At 41.9% G+C, this 13,386-nt stretch overlaps 1 protein-coding gene across 3 annotated transcripts in view; it reads left to right on the plus strand.

Annotated features, from left to right (window-relative positions):
* The first annotated feature begins 295 nt into the window (after positions 1-295).
* n4bp3 (NEDD4 binding protein 3) overlaps positions 296-13,386 on the plus strand; it is a 30,813-nt gene continuing 17,722 nt past the window's right edge. Inside the window, exon 1 of one of the 3 annotated variants that reach the window (XM_081611593.1) lies at positions 296-598. The gene's annotated coding sequence lies outside the window, so the exon portion shown is untranslated. Of the gene's footprint in view, positions 599-9,022; positions 10,219-13,386 lie in introns of those variants that run through there. The other 2 variants (XM_008419954.3, XM_081611594.1) reach the window with 2 other exon arrangements.

Consider the following 13,386-nt stretch of genomic DNA (forward strand, 5'->3'; position numbering starts at 1 on the left):
CAGTGACTAATAATTCAGTTTTCACTCCTGGTCAGCAGACATATTTTAATCATATTTTAAAAGAATCATGGAATAATCTTAATTTAATCTATTACAATTTAACAATTGATTTTGCGTTAATTAAACAAGTTCTTCATTAAAATTGTTATTAAGACGGTAAAAATGTAGTTTGTAAAGGCTACATCGGCGCACTTTCTCACCCGGCCGGTAGATGTCGCTGTATTTCCTCTTATCTCTAAGCGTGTCTGTGCAATCAACTTGGAGCAGACCAGTCTCTCTCTCTCTCTCTCTCTCTCTCTCTCTCTCTCTCTCTCTCTCTCTCTCTCTCTCTCTCTCTCTCTCTCTCTCTTTCTCTTTTACTCTCTCCTCTTTTCAAACGTCCGGGAGGGAAAAGAAACAGTCCCAATCTGCTGCTCTCTCTCTCGGCTCACAGACTGATCTCCGTCCGCTGTTCGGCCCTGAGGTCCGGCGTGGGTAATATCCTGCGCAGCTCCGTCAACTGCGTTTGTTTTGATTTTATTTAATCCACGCAGCGAGCACAGAAAACTGCAGCAGAGTGCCAGTGTTGATCAATGAGATGTCCTGCACAGAGAGCATGGTGAGTTTTTCTGATCTCCGTCCACATGCAGCCCCTGCAGCAGAGGGGGTGTTAGTGCTTGGTGTTGGGGGTCTGGGCAACTTTATGCAGACCGGAGCGCAGGACTTTAACCAGAATCACAGAGATGCTGTCAGGAGGGCAGGTTGTTTTAGGATGAAGCAAGTGTGGCAAACATGTTTATCTTTGAAAGATATGAAACATTTAGGTTTGGCTTTCAGCCCGGGTCGCTCTGCAGCTCTGGTGGCCTCCTGCTCTCCCCCTGAAAGGAGTTTGGCTGTAAATGTTTGGGCTGAAACTTACACTCCTTTAAATGCACAGGAGAGATTTGGGGACAAAAGCTGCTTCTTTAGGATTTGTGCGAGGGAAGAGGGTGGCGAGGGTACAGGGGACTGCCAGCTCTGTCGTCCTGGAGACCAGAGGCCACAGGTGACCTCTGACCTGTGGACTCATGGAGCGTTGCAAGAAGACTCCTTTGAGCGCGGTGGATAAGGGCGTCTGCTGACGTAAGTGTCGGAGCGGACCTGACAATGGAGAGACAATGGGCCTGCAACCACTTGCTGGAGTCGGCGCTGCAGCCATTCCCCTAATTTAGGAATGGAGAAGCTCGGAGGTGCTGATTGTCAGGTGATACTCCTGACTCCGAGCTGTGAGTGAGTGGTTATTATTGCACTGCAATCACATAGACAGCTTAAATATTGCTTTGAGTTTAAGTCACGCCACAGAAATGCACATTTCCATCACATCCACTTCACATCACGCGTGGATTTGAGGTGAGATTGGAGCGGCTCCATTTCTTGGGCAAAGGTTTTAAGTTACTAACCGTCCACATGTTTATTACCAAGCAAGTCAAACTGAGTTTGGCTTTTACTCTTTCTGTTTGGAAAGATATTCTTTCTGTTTTTATAGAGTTACTTGGAGCTTCTTTGAATTTGGGGGATTTTGACGTCTAACCGCCCCTGATGTTGCACTTTTCATCGCTGCATCTCTCTCTACATAACACCTCTTCTTCTAACACCTCTAACTACTAGCATGTTGAACCCACACTTGCTTGTTTAAATAGACTTTGCAGTTAAAATGTGACCCAGTTCTTATATTTGACAGTGCCAAGCAAATGAATTCATACCCCTTAAACTTTTTTTTTTTTTCATATTTGGTAACACTTCAACCACAAACATCAGGGTAGCTCCAACCCGGTCAGGCTGGATGGAGATCAGCAAATTTACCCTCTTGTCATAGATTCTCAGTTGGTTGTGTGTTTGACGTTTTCCATCTTGCTATACACTCTTGACAACCTTCCCTGTCTCTTGCCACAGCATGATGCTGCCGCCACTGGTTGGCCACTGTGGGATGTGCTTTTTGCATGTAGGGCAAAAACATTCAATGTTGAGGCAGAGTGTGCTCTTAATTATATATGTTTATTCATGTGTTCCCAACATGACTTGTGGCAAACTTTTAAGACTTCATATGTTAAGGATATGTTTTATTTATAAACGTCTTTCAAGACTCTTGAGGCTGTTTTACAACAACACATTGTGAACAAAGGTAAAAAAAAAAAAAAAAATGGCGTATGATTTTCTGCTTGCCATTTTTCAATAAAACCAAGACTTCTGAAGTTCTAATATAACAATAAACAAAAAAGTTGTTGTTGCTTCTTGACCATCTTAGCACTTCTTTACCTTCTAGATCACGGGTCTCAAACTGCAGTCCTCCATAGCCAGAGTTTTGCAACGTGCAGCTCTATCCCTCATCCTACACACTTTATTTAAAGGGCTAAATTGCCTCAGTAGCCTGCAGTCAAGCTTTACAGAGCTCTGCTAATGAGCTAATATTGGAGCCAGGTGTGCTGAAGCAGAGCGACGTCTTGTACTGCATTTATTTGTACTTTTATGAAAGTCATTTCCCCTAACTCTGAGGACAGACGGACGGACGGATTTTATTTGGTGAAAGCAGAGTAGGTCAGGCACGCTGCACATTTCAGGTTGTTATTAGTAAAAAATGTAAAGTCATGTATCATTTTCCTCCCCCTCAACTTTTTATTTTTTACGACTTTGTGTTGGTTTATCAGATTAAAACCAAAATAAATCACGTAGAAATTTATGATTGTAATGTGACAAGCTGTGAAGCAGTTTAAGGCAATACTTTTCCAAGCCAAAGGATAAGATTGAATGAGATTATTTACTTTTAAGCCCATTTGAAACAAAGTGTCAGCCTGATTAATATCCAGTATAAATCAGTACTGTGCACCAATGCCATAAATCTGCTTGCGTCTCGATTTGGGGGGAAAAATTCAGCTGTGTTGGCCCTTTATTTACTGGACCTGTTTTGTCCTGAATGATTGGTTTGGTGGAAGTTTAATTGTGACTTTACTAGAAAGAGACTCCATCCACTTCCCAAGATTACTTTTGAAATAAACCGTCTGGTTTGTCAAATTAGTTCTGTAGAACAGGGCGCTGCTGTGCAATACGATGCTATTTGTTGAAGAAAGTACAGTGAGAGATAAGAAGTCCAATGTTGTTCTGGAATGTTAAGTTTGTAATTTTTAAGCTTGAAACTCTGGATGCAGTCCAGGACACGCTGAAGCAGGAGAAATAGACTGACATTTGACAGAGAAACAAAACAGACCCAACAGTAAGATAGCAAAATCGTTCGAAGTGTTGAGAGCAATTATCGGTATGCTTGTGATAAGAACAAACATTAAGTTGAGTTTAGCTGTACCAAAACATTTGGAGGGATATTAAACATCCTGTCAGCATCCCAAGCAATCTTGTCTCAATCAATTTTTTTTTTTAAACTACAAAACTAAAATCCACCAATACAGTGAAAGTACAGCAATATATGTTTAGTTTGAAACAAGATTATTTGAATAAGTGGAAATTCAAAAGAGATCATCCATCAAACATGGTGGTGGTAGAATAATGATTTTGTCCTGTCTGGCTCTCCGTACATCTGTATCTTTGGTGTTTTTGATTGATCCTGGATTGAGAAGAAAAAAATAAATGTCGTTCCAGTTGTAAATTTGAAGGGAACACACTTTTCATTTATGACACACTTGTCATGCATGCATGCACAATGCACAATCTGACAGAAGAAGACAGACCTGATGTCAACGTGCCCGACAGACAAGCAGCAACTGAGGGGATCATCAGCAAAACAGGAGAAAATAAAATGGTTACATTTAACAGAGGATAGCAGCCAAAAGTCTGTAGACTTCAAAATGTATTCGAATTGGGAAAATAATCTTCTCTTAGAGCTTTTAAACATGGTTGAGCTGTTATGGGTTAGGCTAATTGTATTTATATATTATCAGTTCAAAAGAAATGTCTATACCGTCCAACTTGTAGAGAAAGTTAACTCCTTTTCTTTCAGATACTGTCAATTTACAACGAAACGTGACATTGTTACCAACAACTATGTGCTTTTTAATTGCAACCCTACAGGATCTGTAACTTGAATATGTGCTAGGTAATGTTATTAGACTATGTGGTGTTGGCCCAGTTTGTCTCTGTCTCTCAGTGGAGTCGGCCTGACAGCTGATGTGATATCTTCAATCAGCTGTTTGAGCCCTCTGGGGGGGTTGACTCTCTCCTCGGTGAGTGCATGTGGATGTGCGTTCTTAAAACCTTGGCAGCTGATGAAACACTAATTCTGCTGACCGTCAGCTGTCTGCTGACCATTTGCTTAGTGTTGCCCATCCCAAAGATTAAAGCACACAAATTCTGGTCCGTCAAGCTCTGTGATGTTTGAGTGAAGTCCACTTTCATGCTGCTGCACATTTTGTTTGCTGCACATTCTGCAGATGCTCCTAAATGTCGGGCTCAAGTGGGAGGTAAATGAATCCAACACTGACATGCTAAAATTCTCAATCTACTGTCTTCTGCTGCAGGTTGGTCATGCATGCACAATCTGACAGATGGTGCAGTGGGCTAGAGCACGTTTGTGACAACGCTGTGCTCCTTGACAGACATTTCCCTTCAGCTCAGCCGTCCAATCACGAACACGAAAAAGCATTAGCTGATTGCTTTTTGTCTCCCGAAGTCTGTCCCGAAGAAGAGAGGGAAATTTTATCTAATTTCCCTCTCTTCTTCAAATCATTAGCTCAACCTTCTCCCGTATTCTCTCCCTCGGTTCTCTTATAACGTGGTTAATTCCACGTCTGGTTGTTCCAAGGAGAGAGTGTCATGCTCTTGCACTTAAACTTTTTGCCTTTTCTCGTCCTGTGACCGGGCTGATCCGCTCTCTGCCGTCTGCCGCTCTGACTGCAGCCAGGCCGGACGTGCAGCTGTTAATGAGGCTGCTTAGATTTCACGGCTCCATACTTTCAGTGTAAAAAGGGAGACATTGTGTATTGATCTGTTGTCAGCATCATCAAGAGGAAATATCTCGAGGTAGCCCAAGTAAACAAAACAATGGCCTGCGAAACTTTTTGTCTCTCTTGAGCTTTTCACCGAGTTCCAAACCGCGAGTGTTTATTACGATGTTATGTGACAGACGAACAGATATGCTGCATATTTATGACGTGGAATGAGAAGGATGCATGGCTTTAAAGTATTTATTACAAAGATAATTATCTATTTGTGTTTATCCTCTATGAATTAGTACTTTGAAGAACTAGCTTTTGTATGATTTCATCTTTCTGGGTACATCTCATGCCTGTTCTTCTTTGGAAAATGGCTATAGATTTGTCGGAAAGGATTCAGAACTTATATAAATATTAATTTGTCTTCAGGTTCTCGATTGGATCCACGGTCTGGACTTTGACTGGGCCATTTTAATACATAAATGTGCTTTGATTTAAACCATTCTGTTATACCACAGGCTACCAATAGTAGCTTCAATTTACGTTTCATAAAGTCCGACCAGTTTTCCTATCACTGCTGAAGAAAAGCATACCCACAGTATGATTCTGCCACTGCCATGTTTTACAGTGAGGATGGTGTTAAAGGTGACATTCAAAGATTAAATTACACACAGGTAGACCCTTCTAATGAGGCAACTCATTGCGCTGTATTTTATTTAGGGATGTCAGAATAAAGGAGGCTAAGTACAAATAAAGGTGTAATTTATTTATTTATTTTTCAATTCATAATTGTTTTTATATCATGCAGGATTTCCTATACCTGTCACGTTAATGCCCTACTTCTTTGTTTGGACTATCACCCATGTACTTTAGTTGTTGACACACAGTGAACTTCCAACCTTGAACTGGGTTATTTCCAAACAGTGAACACACCCAAGTTAATCATTATCCACAGGCGGCATTGTTTCCTCCTTCTAAAGGTTTGTCATCAACACTGTGTCAACATCTGTGCTTCTGAAGGCCAATTAAAAGGTAAGAATAAAGCAATTTTAACTACATAGATGTCGCAAGAAGTTTTATTTCAGCTTACAACTTAATTGGTACAAAAGTGTTTAAAAGTTAGCAGTGATTCTGAGTCCGAGCTAAAAATCTCGAACAGAATCCGGGACCCAAACTTTGCCTCGCACTGATCAGGCTCCTGTAAAATCACTTGGCACCTCTATACTGATGTACTTTGATGTATCCGGACGTGAGGAAGAAAGAAACAAGCAAAAGGACCAAATGTCGCCTAAGATGATAATAGTCCACTTAGTAGTCTACTCGCAACTTTTATAACCCACTGCTTTTTCTAAAGAATAACAAATCTGTTTTTCATGGAAAAATTGCTTGGTTATTTATCTGTAATTCTGTATGAATTTCTGTCCCGTAAAGGAAATGTAACAGCATGTACCATGCATGTTTACTTAAACATACCAGTGTTCCCAGCAGCTCCAGTGTCTGGGCGATCTCTGTTGAATTTTCCTTCAATAAACTAGTAAAGTGAACTAAGTTCCTCCTCTGCACTTGAAGATAGTCCTGGATTCGTCTGCGTTTAAGGAGAGTGCGTTGTGACTTAAGCGCGGTGATATTTTTGTTCATTGACTCCAAAGTCAGCCGACGTTTTCTGCCAGTTTTTCCCTCACAGTTTTCACAGCATGGCAAATGTAAAGGTCCGAACACCAGATCAGATCCACGATGTGTAACAGGTTTAAGTGCGAGTGCGAGAGAGCACGGGTGGATTTGCACATGCAGAGGAGGTGGCTCAGTGGCCCACACACTCATTTCTGTCAATCAGCATGTCTGTCAAGACATGCTACACGCTGTATTTCATATCGGATGTATCTGCAGCAGTGACTGTATTGTCACTTGATTCGTTTGCAGAAATGCTGAGTTCTTCAGCTGTATTGCGACTGAAGGAACCCTCTGTCATTTACAGGGAAGGATCTTAATGTCTATGAGTCTGGGCGAGCGTCATTCTACATCTGTGAACATTACCAAGTCAGGCAGCCCCCACAAAAAGCTATTGTGTGCTGCTCAACGTGTCATTATCTCGTCCTGGGAATTTTTTTTGTTTTGTTTTGGTAACAAACGTGAGTAATTCAACTGTGTTGTATTCACCTGATCTCATCCTTATCCTTTCCTCGCGTTTTATTGATCGGGCTTATCTTGCTGCGAGGACCGCCTGCATTCACTGGTTTTTTTATAGACATTGGCAGCAGCGGTTACCCTCCGTGTGCGTGTGCACGCGCTGCATCCGGCCCTTGTCTCTTTTATTTAGTCGGACGAGTCGTAGTGTTGCAGAACAAAAGGCCAGAAGTCAACGCCCTCCTCTGTGAGTGGGCACTGTTGTATTTATATCGACTCTGCTTTCTCCGGCAGTGTTTCAGGTTTGCCGTCACATCCTGTGCTTTTCCATTAAACTTATATGGCGATTTTAAAGGTTAGGGTCAATGAATGTGACCTGCAAATGCCTCCACACAGGTGGAAAACTGAAAGCAGTGGTTAAAGACTTACTACTACTAGCTTATTTTGTCGTTGAAAGAAAAAGACGTGCAGACACAGAGATGTGAACAAGGGAATGTTTCTGCGCTGCTCTGCAAAAAAAAGGTTCCGTTTTGATAAAAATGTAACACCTGTGTTTAAAGTAATCTCTCTATAAATCCATCTGTACTGTGAAGGCTTTGGAGGTCTGTTTGAAAACATCGGTGAGCAAACAGCATAATGCAGACCTGGAAAAACAGCAGAAATGTCAGGGAGAAAGTTGTTAGAGTATGTTTGGTGAGAAAGAAAGAAACTGGTGTCCAGGTTGCAGTTTGCCACATACCATGTATGGAGCACAGGGAATTTGTTGAAGAAGGTTTTCTGGGCAGATGAGGCCAAAAGTTGAACTTGAATGCAAAATGTTGCCTTGGACAACACTAACCATGACACTGCCAACATCATCATCCTCATGGCGAAACATAGTGGTGGCTGAATCATGCTGTGGAGATGCTTTTCTCTTCTATCAGAGTCAACTAGACAAAACTAATGGGGCGTGGATGGAACCAAATACAGACCAATGTTGTTAAGAGACAGAAATGGACGAGAGACTGAGGCAGAGATTCACCTTACAATCCTAAACATACAGCCAGATACACAGAGATCCTCTTTACACCTAAATCTGTGGCATGACATGAAATTTGAAATAGCTTGACCCACATAGCCTCTTGGCTAAATGTAGGACAATGGTCCATCCTCAACCCAGATCCACAGGCCCCAGTGTCCGACATGCTTTAGTTGTGACTCTCATCTCTAGAGGTCAAAAGATGTGATTCCAGCAGGACAGCGACTCTAAACAGCCAGAGCTCAGTAGAATGGCTTACATCAAAGCTCAGTCATATGTTAATATGACCCAGTCAGTCTCCAGACATGAATCCGTCTGAGCAGCTTTTGGCAGAATTAGAGCATTTCTCTCCTGAAATGATATCCACCCAGTTTCACTGAGCTTAAGTTATTTTCATGATAAAAACGTACCAAAAAAATAGTTTATGTTAGTAGTTATAACCCCTACAGAGTTGCAACTAAAGCATAAGGTAGTTCTACAGAACATCGACTCAGAGGAGCTGAGAAAAAGTTTAGCTTCAAAATAATTCACTCCATTGGTTCATCGTGTGAATGAAATTCCAATCAAATATTTTGGGTTTGTGCACTGTAAATCCTTACAACAGGATTGCAAAATGCCTTGTAACACTTTTTCTCAAGACATCCGAGCTGACACACGAGCTGAGATCAGGTGGCTTCCAAACACAGGACCAGGATGTTTCACCAGGCTGCCAACGTGTGTGTGTCATCGTTGTTTCTTGTAATGTTATTGTCCAGAGAAGCTTAAGCGGAGGAAATGAGTCGAGCTCGAATGGCCGTCCCGCCTAGTTGGCCAGTACAACAGGTTCAGTAGCTTTGATTGGACCCGGGTTTATGTCTATCTCCTGTTTTATCGTAAACTGCCTCCGCTTACCCATTTCTTCTGTTTCCTCTGGGATAGCTATTGAAGCTGTTAAAAAAAAAAAAAACAAGCCCAGAGACTCTCCCAGAGTACATTTCTGTGGAAGCTGAGACTGGATATGCCCGAGGGGCCCAGACATAATAACAAGGGAACAGTGGCACCTGCTCTAGCGTTAAACTAGGCCGTGTAGCTTTGATGGGGTTATTCCCTCTTTTCATTTTTTTTTCTTTAGCTTATTTTCGTCCAACTCCAACGCAGAGACCAAAGGGCAGTGCTGCATTCTTTCTCTGGAATGTCTTTAATAGCTCGCCAGTCTCCACATAGTGCACCTGTGAGTGGCAAGGTTTTTTATTAGCTTGGATTTTTGCGTGGCCACCCATCAGTGCCAGCCTTAAGGAGTCCTTGTCGTCCCTCCTCTCAGCGGTTGGGCCTGGCCGGGCCTGGCTGGGCCAGGCCGGGCCGTCACGTGGTGACGGCGGGAGAAAGTCTCTCTCCTCTGGTTGCGCAGCGGAGAACAATGTCGCCTCTCTTCTTCCTCCTCAGATGCTAGCGTCTCCTGTTTGAATTATGTAATTGGATACGGTGCAGAACCCGTCCAGTTACCCAGCCGCGAAAAGAGAAACTTTCTCTCAGCCCCCACTTGTCTTTGTTTTCTACTTCTTCCTCCTTCACTACTTGCTTGTTTTTTCCTTCCCTCACCTTGCTTTTCTGCTTTTCCACCGTCTGCATTTTAACCCCAGACTAATCCCCTGGTTATTGTGCTCTCACTTGTGAGCAAACAGGGCACACTGAGCTGCTGCTGCTGTATTTATTTGTTCCCTGAAGCTGGCTCTCTGTGCTTCATTGTAGGGTCTGAACGCCTCGATGCTGGTTCACATGCGGGGCTTTGTGTGTTTTGAACTGGAGGAGCAAGTCGGGCCACACTGGCAAATGAAGAGAGCTTAGAGTACACAGACAGATGAGCAAGAGGTGCAAAACCATCCCGGATGAGTTAAAACTAGCTTTAAGGTGACAAGGAAATTTTTTCTCCTTTTTAGCCACAATCTCCACCGAAACCGTCCTCTTGGAGAAACTTATATCGGCTTAATCTAACTTTCAAATCAGTGGAAAGTCATCCTACAGGTCAGTTGTTCAGGGAGTTTCCTCTTCATCCGCGCACCTCCCATTCACCGTGAAACACTGAGAAACAGGAAGCCGTGCGGTTTGATCATCTTTAGCGCGACGGTGAGTCAGGAGTACCCAGAAGTTCAAGGAGGATGAGATCAGGGGAGGAAAGGTGAAATCTCCGGCGGACAAACACAGGTAGAGACTTATTCTTTCTAGACATCCTCAGATCGTGTGAAGCGTTAACCGCAGCAGCTGTTGAGATTGTAATCTGATTCTCATCCATGTGCTTTTTGAGGGAAAGTTTGATGCATCAACATGTGAATTAGACATGTATATATATATACTCTGAACCTAACGTGATTTGAAGCTCTTTTCAAAGAGCAGCTTGAACTGCAGAGAAAGGAGGAAAGCAGCCTGTCTTGTTATTACTCCACTAGAGGAATGCATATTCTGATCACAGCTGAACTTCTTATCTGTTTTGTTTCTGAGCAGCAGCCTTAGCTACCCAACTTTCTTCCAATGTAGAGAAAAATTGTTGTATAATTACTTTATGTTTTACTTTAGAGCCTTATGATTGTTTCGTATCGAGTTCCTTAAATATTTGTTCTACTAAACAAGTGAAGGACCAGAATAAGAGTCTAAGGCAAGCACACTTAGTTTTGTTGTTGAAAAAAAAAAATGCCACAATCGATCTCACCATAACATGACATAATGATTATTACATGTATAATAATGTAATTTATCATACTTATTTTTTATTTTGCTATATAGACATAAGCTTTAGTAGAAACATTTATTATCTATTCTGCTAACACCAGTAAAACAAACTATTTGCTGATTAATTCGTCGGCTGCTTAATAAACATGCCGCTCATATCTTACTAACCTTACTTTTCAAGCAGTGTTAATAAGAGTGATAGATGGCACTGCTTTCATTTTCACACTGTGACTGTCTATCTTGTTTATGACTGGAAATGTTTCCTCACAGACGAGTTTGTTTTTCTTGTAAGTGAGCTCAAAGTGTAGCAGCTCTTTTGCAGCCAGTTTTGCAGTGTGTGCAGCAACAGGTGGAGGAGGGGCAGCACTACCTTACCCGAGCCTTCATACAGTCAGATATTACTCTCACTTTCTCTGGCATCTCATTGCAAGGGATAGCATCTGGGGAACTTGTCAGTAACTTTTTTATTTTGCTTCGCACCAGTCGATGTCCACACTTTTTTTCACTAAGTTGTTTTTTTCATTTTGCGTTTAATATTTATCCTTCTGGTCTAATTTTAGTCTTGGATTTCCCCCTGAGGACTATTTAAGTTTTGTTTTGTTTTTTTCCCTTCCAAGCAATAATTTTTTTAAGCTGACTTCAAGACAAAGCTCTTCACTGGAATTTCTCCTTCCTTTATTGGATTTGTTAACTCGACGCAGCCTGACTGAAACTCTTCTGGCTGAACAAGCTGATTTTCCGAGGAACAACAAACAATCTCTGTGTTTACACTGAAACCAGAGGCGGAAGAAAAGTGCTGTTCTCCTGACAGGGCAGGCAGCATGTGTCATCGTCTGTATTTACCATTTGACGCGCTGCCTGATTGTTTCCTCCGTATTATGTCACGATCAAACAAAAGCTGCCTGGTTTGTAATCAGTAAAGCATCTGATGCATGCTCTTCATTTACATCTGACCTGGAAAGCATTATTTTTAATTTTTTTTAAAACACATTCTGCGCATGGTCAATGCATCCAATCTCTGCTGCTGAATCCTAATCAATGGTCAGCCCTGTCCGGTTTGTGCTGAGTGTGGGCTTATCGGCAGGGTGTTTGGATGGATGCATGGACACTCAGTGGAGATGTTCAGGGAAATCTGTTCAGTTATGGATCGATGTGGGAAGCTGCGTAATCACAGAGCGGTGAGTCTCACACGTAGCGCTCCAGGAAACAAAGAGGCCTGTGCTTTAAGTGAACCCCCACAGGCTGTAAAGAATTTAATAAGACGCTGGCTTTCTTGTGCTCTTGGTCTTTATTGGCTCAGTTTACCACCGATTTGACCAACACTGTGATTATGAGGCCAAATGATCAGTCATTACATTGTTCTCAACGAGGTTCTCGTGGGAACTAATGAGCTTTGGGTAACGGACAGAAAAAAAGTCGTCTTGCCGTACATCAGGTCCTGCAGCAGAGCTAACCGTTTCTTTTGAGCGTTACCAGAACTTGTCAGGTCGACGTGCGTTGTGTGATGGTACATTAATAATTACCCAGCGAGAAATGCAAGGAATGTGTATTTTCCTCACATGCCTCTCGCTGAAGTTCAGCTCTGCTGATAGCAGCAGCTGGCAAACACTTTGCAGGCTTCGCCTACTAACAAGGTGCACAGAATGACATTTGGCTGTTTGCTTTTCTCACAAATTCCTGTAAAGCTACGTAGGGAGAATTTTCAGCATGGTGTTGCTTTTATTTATTGCAAAAAAAAAAAAAAAAAAACACAAAACAACCAAACGTTAGTGTGTTGGTCCAACATGATTCTAGACACAAATGCTCTGTAATAAACACACACAGTGGTGGAAGTCCTTATGTGGTGTTAAACATACTTTGCACATAGGAGGTGTCTTTTTATAGTGCAGGATCTTAGTTACCAGCTTGCAGCCTTTTATTTACTGAAGATGTTTTGTGATACTGATCTGAGGTATTTAGGATGAAGTATCAACAGACACCAAGTCTGTATTTGATATATGCGCCTGTGTCCACTACATAGTTTCCTACTAAAATCCTGACATGAATCTAATCTTGTCAATTCATGTTTGTATTATTTTCCAAACAGTAAAAAAAATCCACACTTATATTTTTAATCATTTTAACCATCTAGAAATCTGCAAGCATCCTGCTTTATTGGAAAACAAGACGACAAATTAAAGTTGTGTAGGGGATTTAGCTCCTGCACACTACCTGTTACACCCTCCTCAGTTTAAGTAAACATATGCGTCTGCTTCTTTTTAAATTAGTTCAAAGGTCAAGATAAGGAGTTAGTGACATCATATCTCATTTATTTCTACCTTAAAGAGGCAGTTCAGAATGGAAGTCCAGATTCAGACTTAAAACAGCTCCAGACTCAGTAACTGTGGTTGTTTATGTCAACATCATTCGATGAACCTCTAACCCACTGCTGCGTTTGCATCGGATGACAACACTAAGTAGAGCTACCTGATGTGAACATAGTCTTTCAACAGAACCACACTTTGCAAATCTTAAGCTATCCCTTTAACTGAGTTGCAGACTAAAAACCAATTATAGTATTTCCTGGACTATTAGTTGCATCAGTTGAAAACTGAGTCACGAAGAGGGAAAAAGAAAAAGAGACACATGCAGTGTAAATCCAGGGTG

Source organism: Poecilia reticulata, chromosome 10 (assembly GCF_904066995.2).
Source record: "Poecilia reticulata chromosome 10, P_reticulata-male-v2, whole genome shotgun sequence".
Taxonomy (NCBI): Eukaryota; Metazoa; Chordata; class Actinopteri; order Cyprinodontiformes; family Poeciliidae; genus Poecilia; species Poecilia reticulata.